The sequence below is a fragment of the Sapajus apella genome, unplaced genomic scaffold (genome assembly GCF_009761245.1).
Source record: "Sapajus apella isolate SASKATOON/1434 unplaced genomic scaffold, GSC_monkey_1.0 scaffold14, whole genome shotgun sequence".
Taxonomy (NCBI): Eukaryota; Metazoa; Chordata; class Mammalia; order Primates; family Cebidae; genus Sapajus; species Sapajus apella.
In genome coordinates, this window is record NW_022436954.1 from 31,382,969 (window position 1) to 31,405,346 (window position 22,378).

The 22,378-nt window shown below is 37.2% G+C and overlaps 1 long non-coding RNA gene across 1 annotated transcript; it reads left to right on the forward strand.

Annotated features, from left to right (window-relative positions):
- The first annotated feature begins 3,887 nt into the window (after positions 1 to 3,887).
- Positions 3,888 to 21,961, forward strand: LOC116555177. Its single transcript, XR_004270413.1, has 3 exons — positions 3,888 to 4,217; positions 21,457 to 21,460; positions 21,950 to 21,961. It is a non-coding gene; the product is annotated as an uncharacterized LOC116555177 (long non-coding RNA).
- The last annotated feature ends 417 nt before the right edge of the window (positions 21,962 to 22,378 follow it).

The following is a 22,378-nucleotide window of genomic DNA, read 5'->3' on the forward strand; positions in this document are numbered from 1 at the left end:
GATAGCTTTGTGGATATAGTTTTTGGCTATTTTTTTTTTCTTTCAGCACTTTGAATATATTATTCCATTCTCTCCTGGGTTGAAAGATTTCTGCTGAGAAGTCTGCTAATAGTCTAATGGAGATTACCTTATATGTGACTTGGTGCTTTTTTCTTGCCACTTTTAGAATTCTCTCCTTGTCTTTGATGTTTGATGGTTTGATTATAATGTGCCTTACAGAGGATCTTTTTGGGTGGAATATAATTGGGAATCTTTGGGTTTCCTGAATCTAGATGTTCATATCTCTCTCAATCATTTGGCATATTTTCAGCTATTACTTTGCTACATAGAATTTCTGTGCCTTTCTCCATATCTTTCCCCCCTGTTATTTTTATAATGTGAATGTTTCTTTGTTTAGTGGTGTTCTATAAATCTCAAACGCTTTGTTCATCTTTTTATTCTTAATTTTTTTCTCAGACTGAGTTATTTTAAAAGACCTGTCTTCAATTTCTGAAATTACTTATTCTGCTTGATCTAGCCTGTTATTGAACATCTCAATTATGTTATTTATTTCATGCATTAAATTCTTCATCTTCAGGATTTCACTTTGGTTCTTTCTCATGATATCTATTTCTTGAATTTCTCGCCTACATCATGAATTGTTTTTGTAATTTTATTGAATTGTTTGTGTTCTGCTGTATCTTTCTCGGTTTCCTTAAGATCATTATTTAGATTTTCTTTTTAGGCATTTTATAAATGTCCTTTACTTTGTGATCTCTCATTGAAGACTGATTACCTTCCTTTGGGGGTATTATATTTCCTTGCTTGTTTATGTATCTTGTGTTCCTACATTGATACCTGTGCATGTAGTGAAATAGTTGTCTTTTCCAATTTTATGGAGGACCTTTGTAAGGAGACACTTTTTTCCTGTAGTTAGGTGTCAGTTGGGTATGGCACATTGACTTTGGTTCTGGGTAGACTCAGTAGTATAGTCTCCATGCAGTTTCTTCAGTTGCAATCCTTGTCAACAATATCTGTGATTGCTTTAGTGGCCTAGTCTGTGAGAGTTTGTGATGGCAGTGGTGCAGTTTTGCCGAGGTGCTCAACTGATTGTCAAGCTGGGCACATATGGGCATGGAGGCTGATAGAATGTCTGAAGGGCTCTCTGGAGAAGTGGTGGTTCCTGTTGAGACTGCCATTGGCTGGGCACAGGCATGCATAAACATGGCTGGCTAAGCAGCCCTGTGATGGTCTTTCCAGAAAAATAAGAATGCTTCAAGGACTAACAGTTGGGTCAAGTATGAACACATGTATGCTTGGTACATTGGCCAGCTGTGTAGTGGGGGTACGTGTGGGTGAAGCAGCCTGCCAGCTTTTAGCATCTGCCTTGTTATGCAGGTGCCCCTGCTTTTGGGGGGAATGATGTGCCACATGGGTTCAGATGCTAGGGTCTTGGCCCTTTCATCTGGCCTAGGCTTTGGGCAATCAGGGTTATGGTGCTGCAGGCACCTGTTTGAACATGATAGAATGATGGCAGGGACTTGGGAATGGAGAGACTCAGTTGCTACTGGTCCCCAGGGATGGAATACCCTAGCATGGGCCTGGTTTCAAGATGGCACCAAGCCATAGGTTATGGAGGCGGAAAGCGCTCAAGTGGTTTCCTAGTCTGAGGCAATGCAGCTACACAAATTCTTGGCTTCTCCAAGCTAGATTTGGGGCCTGTGAATACGGGGGAACTCTACTGTAGCAAGGATTGCTTGACATTTGTGGTAATGGAATCTGCTGGTGATCTCAACCTTACTCTTTTTCCCATAAAAAGAAGCTTTCCTTGACCCTAAGCCAATACTAGTGATGGAGACAGTGGGGAAGAGGCAGAATGCCTTATTCCCCTTTCTATGGTGCTATCCTGGGCTTTTGTGCTGTGTAAGAGTTTTACTGCTCTACTGGTACTCTATAGTGTACTTTCCAGTTATTCTAGTCAAAATATAGTTTTTATTAATTGTTTTATTTTATTGGTTCCTTTTTGTGGTGGGTACAAGTGCCAGATAACTCTAGTTCGCCATCTTGCTGATATTACTCCTTTCTTTCTTTTCTTTTCTTTTCTTTCTTTTTTTTTTTTTTTTGAGTCTCCCTCTGTTGTCCAGGCTGGAGTGCAGTGGTGTGATCTCGGCTCATTGCCACCTCTGCCTCCTGGGTTCAAGTGATTCTCCTGTCTCAGCCTCATGAGTAGCCAGGATTAAAGGCACACACCACCATACCCAGCTAATTTTTGTACTTTTAGCAGAGACAGTGTTTCACCATGTTGGCCAAACTGGTGTCAAACTACTGACCTCAAGTGATCTGCCCACTTCGACCTCCCAATGCTGGGATTACAGGTGTGAGTAACTGTGCCCGGCCCTCATGCCTTTCACTCTATATCTTAATTGTGAATTCTGCTTGATTGTTTATTTGCTTCATAGAGACTTAATTAATCAGGGTTTTAGATTATAATACACAAAATCCAACTGGCTACCTTGAGACAAAATAAAACAAAAACTTTATTGGAGTGATAGAGAACAGACGATTAAAGAACAGGCTTGGAAATGGGCAGAAACCAGGGGGCAATGGAGGATAATAACCCTCTTTTATATCTTTGGGTTACTCACTTCAGATGGAAAGTCCACGTAGAGCACCTGATGGGCTGAGTCTTACTCATGTGTTTGTATCCTGTGCTCCCAGGGAAGGGCTCCTGCTAATCCCTTGGTTTTCAAGGAGGGAGATATAGCACTATCCTTTACCAATATTGCATTCATTGGGGAATTCTAAAATTAAAAGGCAGTTTGGATATTGGATAATTTTAAAAAGAAGATAAAGGAGAAAGAAAAATATTCACTACAGAAACCACTGTGTTCTCAGCACCTAGGTTGGTACTTGGATTTCACTGATAACCAATGACATTTATTAAGAAAATGAATGAATTTTGTTATAAATTCAAAGGCAGCTGCTATTGTGATATTTCTCTGTCTTGATAAAATGGCCTAGTTTCTTTAGCCACAAAGCACAAATCTAAGTATGATTTCATTCACCACATACAACAGCTGTAAAGGTCTATGATCTTTAACAATAGTTAAAATTTGATAATTTTAGCTATCAAATGGCTATATTGGAACTCTAAAAAACATTTTCTCTCCAGGAAGTTTTTGGAAACACCCAAAAGGCAAGAATTCTTGAGAATTTCTTCTGCAGTTGGATTATTGTATATTTCTTATGAGTCAAAAAGTTCTTTCACTCAAGAAATTCACAACTTTTGTGGCTACGTGCTAATAATTTCAGAGCTCTCTAAACTGACATGGCACAGGAAATCACATTTTTGAAGAGTAAAACTTTGCATATCTATTAAAAAATTAACATTTGTGAAATTTTGAAATAAATGTCATTCAAATAAGTGGGCCACTTAATGACATTTCAAGGTATGTTTACGTCACAAGATCCTTGGGGTGTCACTTCACTAGCTGGAAACCTCTGTGGCTAGTGATGCCTTTGATTGAGTTTTGCTCGGGCCCACTGGGCCCACTCAGCCTGGCAGGCTGAGCTTGGCCTGTTCTACCGGCCTGGATCCCATGCTTGCCAAGGGTGAGTAGAGCAGTGAAGTGTGTATGAGGGAGCAAGTGTGGGGTCTGACCACTGCGCACAGCCAGGAACACTGGCTGTGGCTGGGTGGGTGGCTCCAGGCACTGGTACAGATGCCAGCTTCCTGTGAGGCTGTGGCTGGACCAAGCATCCTGCAAGCAGCTTCCATGGCTGGCAATGGGGAATGCAGTGGCACCCAGGAGCTTGGAGATGCCAGGAACTGCAGAGCCCCAAAGAGGGTGTCACAGCCCTGGTTCAGGCAGCTCCTAGGTCTGGGCTCCTTGAAGAGCCTCAGCTCTTCTCTCCTTTTATTTCTCCTTCTTGTTGACTGCAATGTGGTATGCAAGGGGCATGTTTCACCCCTGTTTGTGTTACATCTCTTTTAGCCCTGCCATTTGGTGCATCCAAGTTCTTGTCCTGTGTCCAAGAAGGATGAGGTACAAGGACAAGTTGAGGGTGAGCAAGATGAAGAGGAGCTTTATTGACCAATAGAACAGGTCAGAGGAGTCTTGCATCAGTAGCTCCTCTCCACAGCCAGGGTGCCCTGATGAGTGTTCAGCTCTCAGCAGAGAAGAGACCCTGGAGTGGGTAGTTCCTCTCCACAGTTGGTTGTCCCAGTGTCTTCTCAAGTCTGGCTGAGTCCTGGTTTTTTATGGGCTTCAGAGGCATGGAAGTACATGCTGATTCATCCATGAGTGGCTATAGGCAGGCCTGGAAAAATCACCGCAAATTTCCACTCCAGTCCATGAGCCTGGCATTCTGCATCCCAGGCTTTAGGCTTTCCCTGAGCCTGAAGATAGGGCTTCACTAGGGACCCACCCCTTTCCACCCAGAAGCCCGTCTGCCTCCTGCTGCTGTACACGGCACCCACTCTGTTCGTGCCAAGGGGCATCTGCAGGCCAGCACTGAGCTGCCCTCAGCATGCCCTTTGGCTCCTGTCTTGTGCTTGTTAGTGCCGAAAGTCTAGAGGGGGCCAAGGCAGCAGGGGTCTGGCATGTCAGCATTGCCCTCAGCATGTACACACCCAGCCAGGTTTCGACAATGCCTCGGCTCAGCCTCAACTCTGCTCTGAGATCAGAGCTGGGAGAGGCCAGGCAGCAAGTAGGCACCTCCAAGCCTGCAGGGTTGGGTGGGGCCTTCCCAGGCCTCCAAGAGTGCAGAGGTTCCTGGGTCCACAGCCATAGCTGGGCAGCTGCAGTTGCACCTAGGATAGTGGAGCTCCTTCCTGCTCCTGGCTCCTAAGAGCACAGGGATGCCTGAGTCTGCAGCTGCAGCTGAGTGGCTGCAGCTGTGTTGGGGAAGTGCAAGACTCCTGCCCTGAAAATTCAGAAGGGGGCAGGGCTTCCACTCATTCCTGACTCCCACCAGCTCTTTGGATCAGACTACCCCAGCCACACCTCCCCGAATGCAGCTGGCATCATGGCACTCTCATCGTTTAGACAGACAGCGCATGAATGAGTTCCTTTATAGAATATACACATTCTAACTTGATGAAAACTTGGCCACATTTTATTTTTTGGGTTCCCAAAAAAGATGTCTAAAATTGTGTGTGTGTGTGTGTGTGTGTGTGTGTGTGTGTGTGGTGTAAGTGTGTGAAGAGGAGCATGGGGAAATCTTGTAGAATTGATTGTAGTAAGTTCATATTTTGAACAAGGTTAATGGCAGTTGTTCAGAAGAGAGGGTATTGCAGATATCTAGTCAAACCTGTTTCCTGTAACCTAAATTTTTGTTTACTTTTATCCATTTACTTTAGTGGTCTACCATTCTCCAATTGAAATGGTGCCTAAGGGTGAATTGGAAACTCTCTGATTTATACAATCCAAAGATAAAATAGTTTTAATTCAATGAAACGAAGGATGTTACTGAAATAAGTGTCGAAGAGCTTGAAATTCCTTTTTGGAGCTTACACTGCAGTCAGAAAAAAAAATCAACTTTCAGTTTTATATTTTCATCTTAAAATGTGAAACTTTTTTTTAAATCAAATACAATGTAAATAATATCCGTAATTATACCATGCCAGTGTGAATCGGTCTCAGGTGATGTAATGTCATACACTGAATTAATTGTTGGCCTACTCTAAATTCTTCCTCACTTTCTTATCTTTGTGTTTTCCTTAGCAGAGTAAATTTACTTTCTGTCATTTTTATTTTAAAACAAAAAGATTTTAACATATTTAAAATTATATTGTAATATCAATGTGATTTTCAAAGTAAATCAGCCTCTATCCTTCAGGCATTGATACATAATCCTCATGGCCATCTATTTTTCCCTTTGAGGACTGACTGGTGTAGTAATTGTATTGATACCTTCCAAGGTTTCTTTCAGTTCTTATGAATCTATGACTCTATTTATATGTGCATCATTTCTTTGAATTTTATCACCTCTATTCTTAGAGTGTGTGACAAGGAGAGTCCTCCTTATAACTACAGTTGATCCTTAAACGTGGGTTTGAACTTCATGAGTTCACTTATATGCAGATTTTCTTCTGCCTCTCCACTCCTAAGTTAACAAGACCAGCCTCTTATCTTCCTCCTCCTCCTCAGCTTTCTATACAGGAAGATGATGTTGAAGACCTTTATGATGATCCATGACCACTGAATAAATAGTAAATATATTTTCTCCTTCTTATGATTTTCTTAATATTTTTTTCTCTAGCTTACATTATTGTAAGAATACAGTATATAATACATAAAACAAAAATATGAGTTAATCAACTGTTTATATTACTGATGAAATTCTGGTCAAGAGTAGGCTATTAATAAATTTTAGGGGAGTAAAAAATTATATGAGAATTTTTGACTGCATGAGGTATTGGTGTCCCTGGCCCTCATGTTGTTTAAGGGTCAACTGCACTACTTTATAGACCTTCTTTATATTGATGTCAGTAAGCAGGCAGTAGTAGAGATGGAAAACATTTTCAACTTAATCTCATCAATTTAAAAATAAATGGATTTTTCAGAAATGTCTCTCATTCTCTTAAAAATTAATATATGACCCCTAGTGTCTATATATATATATTTAAATAATCTTAGAATTCTTACACTAAAGGTGATAATTATTTTTTTCAAAATATATTAAGAAAGAAAAAGTCTGGTTGATAGATATTAGAAGACATCATCTTGGATCTGAAGTTTAGATAATAGGGAAATATATAATTTTTAAAAATTATGATTAAGAAGCATAATACAGATTGATAATTAAATTGTGTATAGGCATATCCAAGCTGTTTTATACTTTTTGCATGATGGAAGTCTGTCACTCTGACCATCAGCTTTTTCATTCAATTAGTTGTTTTCTCTTCCATCAATTTCTCTTTCTTAATGTATTATATCAAGTAAAATATGCCAAATGAATTTCTCACAGAAGAATAACTCTTTTGAAAGATCATGAGTCTTTCAACCATATCTTTCTAGAATGATTATTTGATCAGTTGAAGTGTCTATAAGCTTACCTTGATGAGCTACAATTTGTCAGTACTATATACATGAAACTTGTTTGAATGAAAGAAAACTTTTCCTAAAACAACCTTTAATTTAAGCTTGATCAAGTAGTTACTGATTCTCTTTGCCAATATATTAGGTTGTCTGCATTCCAGACATTGTAAAATTATAGTAGAAAGTCCCTGGTGACTGGGTAGGCCATAAATGACTCCTGGCCTCTAAGCTGTAAATAATTAATCATTAAGGAAATAATGATTGTTCTCGTCTAGGATGGAGTATTTGACTTCCAGTTCAAGACACTTCAAAGCTTTCTTGTCTTCTGCCACTGTAACTGGTAGGGATGTTGACTTCTCCATCAGTTTGGGTCTTTGAGTGAGTGAAGAGATGTGGTGTATCCAGTCAACCTGTAATAGACATGTAGGTTGAGATACATAAATCTTAGTTGTTAAAATCCAAGGACTGACAAATTGAAGCATGTGGGCCAAATCCAGCCTGTAGCCTGTTTTTGTAAAGAAACTTTAAAAGAAATGTAGCCACATTTTTTAACGTACTGTTTATGGCTGCCTTTGCGCTGCAACACCAGAATTGAGTAGTTACAACAGAAACTATGGCCAGCAAAATTGAAAACATGTGTTATCTGGTCCTTCAAGGAAAATGTCTACCTTCTGTTCCAATGATGGATCCTGTGGTCTATTCTGATAGGTTCTACTATAAAGATTCTGGTGTAGAACTGTCACATCAAAATGCTGATTTTCCTATCCTGTCTTATCTAAGCCGAGATATTGATTCCAATAGCCTCTTGCACCCAAACAAAGAATAAACATGTAGTAGGCAATAGACATCTTTGATGCTGAGGAACATTTGCCTTTACAGTATGTGGTATGATGCTGTAATTGAGGTGGCTAGATAAAACATCAGATTACAGAGTGTGAAAGGCAAATCCGTTTTTGTTCTTATCCTCAAGTGAACAGAATTTAAGATGTTTTCTTTTAGGAATATCAGTATTCTTTTAAAAATAAGATGTAGATTGCCAAAAGGGTTGGAAAACAGAAGGCTCAAGGGGTTCTAACTAAATTTTGAAACAATAATTAATGTGGTCATTATTATCTACTCCATACTTCTCTCTTACCCCTACTAAGTCTTTCACATCAATATGAACTCTTTAAAAAATAAATAGATCCAGCAGGTCTAGTTTTGGGAATTATAGCTTTGAGGAAAGAAGAAACTGCAAATAACCCAAAAGGCAACTTTTTTTGGGGCTGCTGACTTGGACCCTAGAAGAGTAGGTAGATGGTCCAGAATGATGTTGGCATACTTTGTGTGTGATGTAGAACCTGTCCTAGCTCACCCTAAGCTAGACCTTTGGTACCTTTTATCTGGACTATTGCAGGTCCTCCTAGGTGGTGCCCCAGTTTCTCTTATCTGTAGCCAACTTCGTGCATTCTACTTTCTAAAGCACCTAACTATAACCACCTAACTATACCACAAGCTCGTGAGGGCAGAATTCGTAATTCTCTCAGCATCTATTACAGTGTCTTGCAAATAATAATAAATATATCTTTGAATGAATGAATGAACGAACAACTCAACTGCTCTTTTCGTGTGGGTAATGGCAAAGAGGGAAATGAGAACAAAGAAGGAGCATGTATAAGTCATTGTTCTAGTTCTCTGTCTACATTTCAGGCCATAGAACCTGAGGGGAGAGCCTTGCTCTGAGTCGGTGCTTAATTTTATTTGAGCTGCCACTTAATATCTTTATATTCTTTCATTTATTAAACTAATCTGAATCTATATCCCCACTTTCCCCACAGTCATAAAACTGCTCATTTTATTCTTTTTTAAAAATTTTATTCTATGTTCTGCGATATATGTATAGAGCATGCAGGTTTGTTACATAGTTATATGTGTGCCATGGTGGTTTGCTGCACCTATTAACCTATCATCTAGGTTTCCTCCCCTCACCCCTCCCCAACTCCCCCAATGGGCCCCAGTGTGTTGTTTCCCTCCCTGTATCCATGTGTTCTCATTATTCAACTCCCACTTAAGAGTAAGAACATGTGGTGTTTGGTTTTCTGTCCCTGTGTTAGTTTGCTGACAATGATGGCTTCCAGCTACATCTATGTCCCTGCAAAGGACGTGATCTCATTCCTTTTTTATGGCTGCATTGTATTCCATGGTATATATGTACCAGATTGTCTTTATCCAGTCTATCATTTGTGGGCATTGGGTTGGTTCCGTGTTTTTGCTATTGCAAATATTGCTGATGCTTTATTCTTCTTTTTATACTCAATCTTATTTTATTTCCTTTAGCTAATAAACAATAATTAACCTAATTAAATAAAATTGAAAAATACACAATCAGCATTTATTAAATGCTGATTATATAACAGGCAGTATGTTAATTCACACGCACACACTCACACTCACATTCACTCCTTATAACAACCTATGAGTAGGTACTATTATTATTTCTATCTCACAAGTGAGAAAACTGAGTCATGGTGATATGGAGAAATTCCATTAAGTTATAGCACTGCATAGCTGGTAGGTGAAGGAGCTGGGCTCTTTTAAGAAAGATTGAAATAGTCTTTCTTAAAACCTTCTCTCCCAATTTGTAGAAAACTGCTTCCTCAAGTCACAGAAGTGACTTGTCCCCATTTTTTTTAATACTGCATCATTTGTTTTAACATATCAGTAAATGTATGTTGAAGCATCAAGCATTATGCTAAGGGCAGAAATATACCAGAGAGCTATAAAACCATGTTCCTTTTTTTTTGTATTTTTATTTTTTGGGGGATTGAGTTTCACTCTTGTCACCCAGGCTGGAGTGCACTGGCGCGATCTCGGCTCACTGCAAACTCTGCTTCCTGAGTTCAAGTGATTCTCCTGCCTCAGCCTCCCAAGTAGCTGGGATTACAAGCACCTGCCACCACTCCTGGCTAATTTTTGTATTTTTAATAGAGATGGGGTTTTGCCACATTGGCCAGGCTTGTCTCAAACTCCTGACCTCAGGTGATCCACCTGTCTTGGCCTCCCAGAATGCTAGGATTACAGGCGTGAGCCACCGTGCCTGGCCTGTTCCTTATCTTTAAGGGTCCTGCAATTTACTTAGCCACAGAAAATATACAAATATCATATAATTACTGGAAAACATCATCTATATTGAGTGTTAAATTGGGCAGTACAGACAAATCATAAATTTATAGATTGCTAGAGTCAAAGGAAGGAACTTTGAGGTCAGCTAGGTCATTGCACTTGTTTTACAGTTGAACAGCTTGGCAGCATATAGTGAGGTGCTAATTGTGTGACACCAAAAAAAAATATATATATAACAACCAAAGGAGTTTAAAGAGATTGAGGGGGCGGGGTTAAATGCATCAACCAGGGTTAAAAGAAAGGGAGACCAGTGTTGATGGTTGTCATCAAAGCATGATTCACAAAGGAGGTGGGACTTGATTTCAAACTCAAAAGATGAATAAGTTGTATTAGATAGAGGTTGTTTTTAGGTGTGTGCATACATGTGTGTATGTGTATGAGTGCACACACAACCAGGGCATTGCTTAACGCTGTGAAGTGACTGAAGCATAAGATTTATACTGTCTGCTTGTTCACCATTGTATCTTCAGCATTGACGGGTGATGGTGTGTTGACATTTCAAAAGATATGGGGGCCTGAGTGTCACCCATATTAGTTGAATCAGATTCTTCAGGAGTTGGCTAGAGGCATCAGTATTTTTCTAGAGCTGTCCAGATGTTTCTAATGAGAAGACAGGAATGAGATCTATGAAAAAGACACTGAGTATAGTGTCTTCTCTGATGTTACCATTTAGTAGAAAAATAAGATATACAAGAATAAAATAAGTGTGATCAGGAGTCTATGGTCAGCACTCTATAGAAAGAATGATGTAATGAAATAGAAGGATTAGATTATATGAGATAGATGAGTGAGAAGAGGGAAAGACCATTCAAAAAGCAATTATGGTAATTATGGATTAGGAAGTTGAAGTCTGGCCTAGGGTGGTTTTTCTGGAATAGTGAAAAGAAAGGTGTAATCTGAGAATTTTCCTAAAGGCTAGCTGCTAGTAAAACCTAAAGGGTAAGAGAAAAAAGAGCTGATGAAATTAAATGGCAAATACCTGACAAATGAAAGGCTTCTTTATTCAACTTTTTAAGGGTGATGTTTGGTATGTAAAAACCACATTTACCAAACAGCTAGCGTTTAAGTCTTAACAAGTCAATATTTAGAATTGATGAATTTATGGTGGTTTTGAAATCTCATGTTGACTTGTGGTAAGAGTATTTTCTGTTGACATATTTGCTTGGACATACAACAAATTTTCTTAGATTTGTGCTTAAACAAATTTGTGTCTCCTTTTCCAAGCCTATTCTCACCGTGAATGGAATGAAATATAGTTGCATAATAGTTCCACCTAAATTAATGACATATATTTTATGGGTTGTATTAGTATTATATTTGACTACAGTATTACAGACAACTAACTAACTGTGGCTTTAATTGGTAGATGAGAAGTGTAGAGGGAGACAATTACTGGCATTAGTTCAGGGTACCAAGGATATCAGAGCTATAGTTTCAGATTCTCTGGGTTTCCTCTCATGGTTCAAGGACAACTACTGGAACTCTAACAATCATGTACATTCCAAGCAGTAAGAAGAAAAAAGCATGGTAGGGAATAAAGAGCTTTCCTGGAAGTCTTGTGGTTCACATTTATAGATCATTAGTCATTTCTATTTGCAAAAAAGGTTGGGAAATTCACTGATTCAAGTAGGCACATTGCATAAGGTTCTGTTCGTGAGAAAGTCGCACAGGCAAATAATATCCTGCTCTTTCTTTTTCTCTCCTTCCTTTTTCTTTTATTCTTTCTTTTGAAACAAGAAGACACACATATATATATTTCACTCACTTCTAGTTACTTAGGTCAGCATATTTCTCTCCAACTCCTATACTGAGGCTGTTTCAAGCATTTGTAATACACTTGATACTTTTGTCATGCTTTGCATTACATCCTGAAACTTCCTCCAACCTTGTAAATATTTTTGTTTTTAAATTTGCATATATTAAGGCACATTCCCTCTGCTGTAAAGTTTTATGGATTCTTATATCTATTTAGCACCCAATTTATTTGTGTATTTCAGTTTGTTTCACAGCATTGAAATGACTGGTTCATGCATAAAATAGTTGCAAATAGTAATGGTTTTTAAATAGCTTTCTTACAATTTCACAATACTCATCAATAAAATAAATCGAGAAACTTGAGAGAGAAATAAGGGGAAAATTTTGCTTCAAAGTTGAATTGCTAATAATGTAGAACAAGTGATGAAATTTTTAGTCATGAATATTAACATTAGACCAAAAAAAAATCAGAACTTTAAAAAAGCAATGAAATTACTTGTATTTACATACTAATAGCTAAACACAATAGAGTAGATACTAAATTGATTCTAGTCAAATAGGAAATTAATAGGTTAAACACAGGAGCTGCATTTATTGCTGCTATATCATACTATACAGGTTAGGCTATTTATTTAATAGATTTTACTACGTTAATTTTTGTCCATGGTAAGCACATGAACTGTGTTAATTCTCTGAATTTTATCTGGCATTGAACTGAGCAGGGTACATGAATAATAAAATATCAAGCTTGTTATAGAGATTTTTACATGAAGAACCCAAATTATTTTAAAGGTCACTCTGGCACTACAACATCCTAATCAAATAAATTCAAATCTGTGCACACTACACATGAAAGACAAAGGGATAATTCCCTTAATATAAAGAGTTTCTACAAAGCAACAAGAAAATTACTAATAATCTAATAGAAAAAGATCAAGGACGTGTAGAAAATGTTCTAAAAAATTACATTAAAAAAATGGCTTCCAGGCCAGGCGCACTGTCTCATGCCTGTAATCCCAGCACTTTGGGAGACCAGGAGTTCAAGATCAGCCTGAGTAACATAGTGAGACTCTGTCTCTACAAAAATAAAAGAACTAGCTGAACATGGCACTGTGTGCCTGTATTCCCAGCTGCGCAAGAAGCTGAGGTGGGAGGAGTGCTTGAGCCCTGGAGTTCTAGGTTGCAGTGAGCTATGATCACGCCACTGCACTCCAGTCTAGATGACAGAGCAAGACCATGTCTCTTTAAAAAAAAAAAAAAGGCTTTCAAACATATAAAAAGATATTCAATATCATGTATAATATGAGAAATGCAAAATATAGCTCAATGAAATTCCTTATGTATTACAATGTTTACCTAATACATTGACAAAAATTAAAAACATCCATAATATACTGTGTCATCAATGGAGGGGGTAAACAGGCCCTCTTATGTACTGTTGTTTTGGGAAGGCAACTTGATACCTACAACTATTTGATTCTTTTTCAGTTAACAATCAGGCAATTTTTTCTTGCCCAAGGCTATGTGGTATATAGCCTATTTGCTCCTAGGCTACAAACCTGTACTGCATGTTACTATACTGAATACTGTAGGCAATTGTAACATAATGGTAAGTATTTGTGTACCTAAACTGAGAAAAGATATAGTAAAAAAGTAGTAGAAAAGGTTTAAAATGGCACAACAGCACAGGGCACTTACTGCGAATAGCACTTACAGGACTGGTAGTTGCTCTAAGTGAGGGAGTGGTGAGTAAATGTGAAAACCTAGGGTTATTACTAAACACTACTGTGAACTTTATAAACACTTTTCACTTAGGCTACACTAAATTTATTAAAACAATTCTCTATCTTCAATTATAAACCTTAGCTTCTGTAGCTTTTTTACTTTATAAACTTTTTAATTTAAAAAAGCTTTTGACTCTTTTGTAATAACAGCTTACAGCACAAATTGTACAGCTGTATAAAAATATTGTCTTCGTATCCTTCTATAAACTTTTTTTAATTTTTATATTTTACTTTACTTTTTAAACTCTTTTTGTTAAAACAAACAAACAAAAAAAAGGACTGACACAAACACACACATTAGCCTGGGCCTATTCGGGGTCAGGATGATCAATAATGCTGTCTTCTACCTCCTCACCTTGTCCCGCTAGAAGGTCTTCAGGGGCAGTAACGTGAATCTCCTGTTTTCATGCTATCTCCTATCATAATGATGCTTTCTTCTGGAATACCTCCTGAAAAACCTGCCAGAAGTTTTCAGGAGGTGTCACTCTTTTAAGAAATATGTCCCTGGTGGATTTGCTTGGTTTGTTTCTTTGTTTTCATCATGGATTTGCTACAATGTCACAAGGAGATAGGACCTTGTCAACTCTATCATAGTCTCATGGGACCACCATTTTACATGTGGTCTGTTGATCAAAATGCTGGTATATAGGCATGACTATACTTCAGATTTTGGGCTAAAACCTCAAATAATTTTCATATTTATAGGATTTGATGATTTTTCCTTTGCCCTTTCTCAGAAAGGTTTCTCTTCCTTAGCTGCTTTGACCCACCGCTGCATTCCTAAAATAACTATAGTGATCCAGTATGTTATGTTACTTTATATTATTTACAGATAGAAGCAAGATTGGGTAAAATAACTCTTCGTTATTTAAAAGCACAGTTTTAAATAGGACTATCTAAGAAAAGTACTATCTAAAACAGAAGTGAAAGAATGTCATGAAACACTATTGCTCACAACTAGAAAGCTTAAAAAGCCCATGAAATGCGAGGAGAATTCTTACTGTTCTGACCATAGATATTTGGTTACTTGAAGCACTGGTTTTGTTTTAATGTTCCTGAAAGTGTCCAGATGAGAATTTCTAAGCGTATTTCTTATAAATCATACCATCTCCTGTTAAAATAAGCTAGATTAACAAATATATACAATTAGATAAGTGCAATATGCTTAAACATATGTTCCCTTTTTGCAGCTTTGATTTCTGTGTGGGCTTTATACTATTTCAAGCTCTCTTTCAGCTTATTTTAACATTCTAAAAGGCAAATGAGCAAATCTTAAATATATTCCAATATGTATGTAGCTCTGCAGAAGCTAAATAAAAATTTATGAACATTATTTAAACTATATACATTATGCAAACTCTTAGAATTAGCATCATGGTGGAATCAAAGATTAGAACAAGACAAATGAATGGGAATAAAAATAAACAAATTCAGGAATCCAAATTATTTTTTTTGATATAAGATATCAGTGGTCATTCATGACTGCTAATTTCCTTTACTGTGTTCATAAACTGCCCTTCCCACCACATTGATTAGTATTAGAATAAGCATTGATGTATCTTTGAACTTATAAAGAAATATTGTTTTTGTTTTATAAATTGAGATTACAAATAAAATACTGTTTGGAAAAAATATTGACTTTAGTTTGGTTCCTGAACTGTGCACCAAGGAACCTCAGTGGACTGCAGCAAAATCCCAGGTTGCCATGGGAAATTTTCAATTTTTGTTTGTCAAGACCACTGTGAACTCATGAAGTTTGGGAATTTGGGAATTTAAGTAAAGACATGGGAACATCAGATAATGGGAAGTGCTGGACCTGAGGCTTGGCAGAATAGCTTCAGTAAATTGTAATTAGGAGTCAAAGGCAGTGGTGTAGAGCTTGTTTGAAAAGTAACACATGTAGCTGGATGGTCCATGAATCAGATTTCACAGCTGTGCTAATTGTTGTATGCCGTAGTAATTTTTATGATTGCCTTAAACATGTATAGGTAAATGAAATCTACTTCTCTGATAAGGTATGGAATATATCTATAATTTTATAGTGTTAATGATATATAGCAGTTGTTTTGTAGAATGATATCCTTGGAAAGAAAGTTGTAAAAACGATGTTTGGAAAATTCTTCAAAAATGCATTGCTGGTTTTGATTTATCTAGTTCCTGTAAATATCTTTAAATAAACCCCAATACACAGACCATGGTCTTTGTTAATGATCTGATTTCTCATGCAGTCAATGATTTAATCAGGAATATATTTTAAATAAATATGATATATTTGAGCTATATTAGACCTAGAAGGATTGAAAATATAATGCAATTGTGAATAACAAATAAAATAATTGTTGGTGACATTTTTCCCAATGCATTGTTAATTATTCAAACTATAGGTATCTGCAAATGGAAATTAAACTGAGCTGCCTTCTTAGCTTTAGTTATGACAACAGTTTAAAGTGGTTATTATACATCCCCACCTGCAAAAGTTGATTCTATATTATAAGGCTTGATCAAATTCCAAGCAAATCACAACTTATGCCTTAGATATAATTACTCACATATCAATTTTAAGTGCTAGAATTTGAAGATATTTGACTGTTTGCTTATATCTTTATGCTGAATGTGAATAGAACATTGCTATTCTTTATTTGAAATAAAATAATTCAAAAATACTTTATATAAAATTATGCATAGTTTACTTACTAAAAATCAATTAATCATAACTCACCTTTGACCTGTCTTATATACCAGAACATGAGATTAACTATTATTGATTTTTAGAAAATAAGTTTTTGTTAAAATGGTTTAATGTTTGAGCACTAAACTATTTCATTTAGATTAATTTATGCTTTCTAATATATTTGAACATTTTCTTTCTGATGAAGTGAAATATGTAATGGCTCTTTTGTTAATACAATTGAAGGTTTATTGGATGGATTGGCCACATTGATATTCCATTATGGTGCTAAATATAAGTAGTGATTTAGAAAAATAACAACAGTACCACTACTTGTACTGAAGATGTTTGCCAACATAGAATTTGTTCACTCACACAGTGCATTAGGGCAAAGGCCTTTGAAGTCAGAGGCCACTGCTTGTACATGACTTCTGAAAAGAAAGACCGCTTTTTAGTCAAAGAAGCAATCCAGTGTGGTGTATCGATCTGGCAACATCACAGCTGCTTCTAATAAGTGGGATGGAAGAGCCGTTTCTATGGGGCTGGAATTACTTTTCGATTGCTGGGGCCACAGTGTTGGTACTCTTATTTTGCTGTGCCACCTTTTCTGATCAATACTGCATCACCCAGCAGATAGTAATTAGGTTTCAGAGAGCCATTCAACGAAGATCTGTGTTGACTGCGATAGACAGAGCCAAGGAAAAGGTCACACAGAATCAGCAGCCAACTAAAAGGTGATGGGTAAAGAAAAGACCCCTTGCCTGAGAAGTACTTAGCTCTTTTTTAATTACTGTAATTTTCAACAAAAGTCAGAGAGTGAGATGATGAAGTGAAGCACTTTCCTCCCTGCTGTTCCTGATGAGGCTTGATAGGCCTCGAAATTACGCATTGACTCCCCGTTTGATTTCTCCCAGTGTTTAGTGCTAATAACCTGTAGGGCCTCTTTTTTTCTTTGTACCTCTCAGTCCTAGTGTCACTGCAGTAATTACACTGTGTGAAATCTGTACTGCAATCACAGCTGCCAACTTACAGCTTCACAGGCTGGGTCAGGCTGAGTATGGAAAAAAGAAAGCTAATAGCTAAGAAAGAGGGAAAGATTTTAAAAAATTCCTGCAATGTTATAATGAATTTTAATAGAATTTCATCATTTCTAAGCTGTGTACAAACATATCAATTCCTAGAAACCATGAGGACTGGATGATACTTGTACTCTTTACTCATAATCAATCTTTTACAGAAATAAAAATGCAGCTAGTGCCAGAAATAAATGTTAATTTTAGCATTGCTGAGGCTTTGTTAATTCAAGAGAGTAAGGAAATGGGTCCAGGAAATGGTGTTCTAAACAGTGCCAAATTGTGTGATAAGAATTTTAAAAAATGTTTCACAGCAATATTTGTAACTTTTTAAAGAAATGTCCTTCATTAAGCTGTGCTTTTGTCATTCTGAGACAGGACTAACCCTGGATGTACAAGTAGCACCTGCTGGTGGAATCAGGCACTAACATCTTAGATGCTGCTCTCTTGGGGCATTTGGAACTCAGATTCAGAAATAACAGCAATAGCAGCAGCAACAGCCCTCTAGAAAATCAGGAGTACTCTTGTAAAATTTGTTATTTTTTTTAAGGCAAAGGGAGGAAACTGTTCATTATAATTGTGTTCTAGGTGATCTAGCATAAGAAACACATCTATAATCCCACAATCAATGAATGTCAACTGCTGAAGCATGTAACATTTCTATAGTATAAAGTTTTTGGCCAGGCTCAGTGGCTCATGCCTATATTCTCAGCACTTTGGGAGGCCGAGGCGGGTGGATCGCCTGAGGTCAGGAGTTTGGGACCAGCTTGGCCAACATGGCGAACTCCCATCTCTACTATAAGTATGAAAATTAGCCAGGTGTGGTGCACATGCCTATAATCCCAACTACTTGGGAGGCTGAGGCAGAATTGCTTGAACCCAGGAGATGGAGGTTACAGTGAGCCAAGATCGCGCCACTGCACTCCAGCCTGGGCAACAGAGTGAGACTCTGTCTCAAAAAAAAAAAAAAGTTTTTATATAAAAATGCTAAGATAAAGGGTTATTAGAAGCAAAGGTGTCACAAATCAAGTAATATAACTTAGTAAGCCATGAGGTGTGAATTCCAAATGTGTGATGAATATCATAGTGAAAACAAATATTAAAAATGTATTAAGTTTGTATCTTAAGTTGATTCAATTATTTTAACATAACTAAAAATGATATTTCAGTACATATATTTAAAAATATATTATTAGTCTTAGAAACCTTATTCATAAAACATTCAAGTTTACATATTCAATGTAATGAAGGGAAGTCTTACTTAAATGGCTAAGAGCTTATAGTCACCTATTAATAACTTTTTACATTATAAAAACCTAAAATTGTATGGAAACTAAAGTGGCATCGCAATAGCAGTTAATTGTTCAATAAAGTTAATGCTGAAGCATTGCTGTTAAAATAGTCAGAAATTAGTGAATTAATGAAAATAAAATTTCATTATTATGAGTGGCAACTGAAGAATTCCTTGAGGTTATTATTACCAAGACACTTGATAGAAATGAACTAAATGTATATCAATTCAAATGATACAAAATGCTGGACAGAGACTTCTTACACAGGATCACGTCACCTACACAGCCAAACCATTGATTTTTCTTTTTTTTTTGGTGGAAGGGGATATCGTTAGTACTTTGTTAATTCCTCACAATTCGTTTGTCAGGTTGCCTGTATTTCCTATTAATAGAGAAGAGGAAATTCCTTTCTGACCTTGCGAATGATGATTTCCTTTCTTGAAGCATGAGATTTGATTGCCCTTGCAATCTTGGCTCACACTTACTGCCTGCATTGTGAATAACAGTTCCTTTCTCAGTTGTAGTGTTTGACTCTATGACCTTCCACAGAAATGAATTCCAAATACAGACTAAGCATTAGAAAATGGAGATGGGATTTCTTTGATACTAGATAGTAGTAGTATTGAGCTAGGAACATCCTGCTCTGATTTCTCTATAAATGCAAATCTGTCTGGGTTAGAGTGTGGATATCCAAATAGTTGCGGGAAGCATTTGCCCTCTGAAATTGTGCTTAAAAATCCCAGAGTAGATACCAGTGTAGCTTTTTGGATTAGAGGAAATAGAGAATATTTTGCCAATAAACTTAGCTGGAGGAAAGCAGCTATTTTAGTAATCTATCGATTCAGACTTTTGTTTTTGGAATGTGTGATGTTTTCTGTGGAACCAGAACAAAAGTTAATCTTTAATTATTTGACAATAAAAATATTTGCACAGTGCTTTGTAGTTTATGATGAGATTTTTCTGGTCTAATTAAAGTTATCACATTTCATTTTCTGAATAGTTCTCAAAGTAGATAGATACATTATTTTTATCGGTATACATCCCTATCAATTATGAGAATGATATTGGGAGGGAATATATAAAATACTCAGGAAAGCAACTGTTTCAAGTATTTTCAGACACTTTGGAAGGGCTTATTTAGATATAAGCAAAGTACTCACTACAAGCCAAACTTATCAATTTTTTCATGTCTCCTAAGAAATCTTACCACAGTTGGAAAAAATTGACATTGCTAATCTTGTTGCAGTTGGTGTGCATATTTGAATATGAAAAAAGGCACTTCAAAACATTCATAATGAAACATTTCAGTGTTTCATGTACCTTCTTCTCTAATTTGTCTGAATTTGAAAGGCTATACAGCACTATTTCAAGAAAGATGATTAAATTTGAAATGAGTGAGTATTTTTCAGTCAAATGTATAGAAGCAGAGAATAAAGTGATAGTTGCCAATGACTGGTGGTGGAATGAGGAATGAGGAGATTTTGGTTAAAGCATACAATATTTCAGTTGGGCAGATTAAGTTCAAGAAATTTATTGTACAACATGGTGACCATAGTTAAAAACTATGGATTGTATATTTGAAAATTGCTAAGAGAATAGATTTTAAGTGTCCTCATCACAAAAAATAATAAATATATGAGATGATGCATGGGTTAATGAGCTTAATTTAGCCATTCTGCATTCTTCTTTCTAAGATGTTAAGCTCCATGAGGGAAATGTCTGACTTGTTAGCCACTGTTTCCTAACCTTGACACATAATGAGTATTCGATAAATATATTTTTGAATGATGTTGATGATGCAAAATTCTCTACCTGTGACACACGGAAAGAGATTATTTTTTATGTGGAGATTTCAAAGTTTGTGTCTAGAGAAATGGGTCACATTTTGGGACAAATAGCTCAAACATACTTGACTCTTCCCCAGCACAGTACTTTCTTAAAGATAAGTGAGACAGTGCGAGCACTAGCACACTGGCACATAGTAAGTCCTCAAGGAATCATCTTTCCTCTAATGATAGATGATGATAATGAATTCAAATATTGAGCATGAAAATATCAAAGGATCTATGTTCTAGATAAAGTTGAGAGGTCAAACTTTTTGGAATGCAAAATGTAATCCATTTGAGACTAAGTAAATGAATCCTCCTTAGCATCCAAATTCAAACCACTCTGAACAGCAAAAGTTTTAGCTGTTTTTGAAAAATGAACAGGATTAGAAATGCAGGACAGTAAAAATTTAGAATCCAAATCAGGTTCTGAAAGTCAAAACTAAGTAAAAAAAAAAAAAGTATTCCGAGGCTATATATTAGTTACAAGTTTATACAATAAGTGTCTCGTTGCCTAAAAATGCCTCTAGTCAGAATGGTAACTGGCAGTTGTGGGATACCTGCCCCCTTACAACACGAGGCTGAATGCTTGGGAAGAAGAACCACAAAGTAAGGCATCCACATTAGCCTTTCACAACAGGAGTGGACACTTGGGGCTCCAGAGAGGATGGAGCCAGTAATGAAATCCAGTGCCAGGATTCCCTTTAATAGCCTTTTCTAACCTTAAAAAGGCCAAGTCTGCATGATGAAAATGGCTTCAGAAAATGGACTCTTTAGCCCCCTTTATTTATATTTATGTATTGATCCAGACTTCAGGGCTTTCTAGAATTTCTTTTAATAATTTTATACATCCCAGCCACAATGTTCAGTATAGCTCTGTTCAGGTTAACTGGTATTTGCTAAATATCTATTCTTTGCCAGGCTCGAGGGATGTAGAGATGAATACAGACTAAGAGCCTACTTAAGAGAGCTCAGTCTGGTGGAAGAGATCAACATGTAAGGGACACCACTTAACACCGTGGTAAGGGCTGTGATATACCCTGCGTAATAATATAGGAGCACAGTAGAGGGTATCAAAGATGGGCTCCTGGGCCTAGGACTGAGAATTTAGAGCAGGATTCCTGGAGGTAAACCAGAGCAGAGTCTGAGTGTTTGTGTGATTGTTAGTTGAGGGAGGGCATTTGTATTAGTCTGCTCTCATACTGCTATAAAGCACTAGCTGAGACTGGGTAATTTATGAAGAAAAGAGGTTTAATTGACTCACAGTTCCACAGGCTGTAAAATAAGCATGGCTGGGGAGGCCACAGGAAACTTACCATCATGGAGGAAGGTGAAAGGGAAGCAGGCACCTTCTTCACATGGTGGAGCAGGAGAGAGATTGAAAGGGAAGTGCTGTACACTGTTAAACAATCAGATCTTGTGAGAACTCACTCGCTATTTCGAGAATGGCAAGGGGCAAATCTGTCCCCATGATCTAATAACCTCCCACCAGGTCCCTTCCCCAACACTGGTGATTACAATTCAACATGAGATTTGGGTGTGGTCAAAGAGCCAAACCTTATAATTACAGGCAGAGCAACAGTTTGAACAATGGCACAGGTGTGTGTGTTTGTGTGTGTGTGTGTATGTGTGAGAGTTATGGTAATCTGCTTGTTTTTTGTTGTTGTTGTTGTTTTGAGACTGAGTCTGGCTCTATTGCCCAGGCTACAGTGCAGTGGCATGATCTTGGCTCACTGCAACCTCAGCTTCCTGTGTTCAAGCAATTCTTATGCCTCAGTCTCCTGAATAGCTGGGAC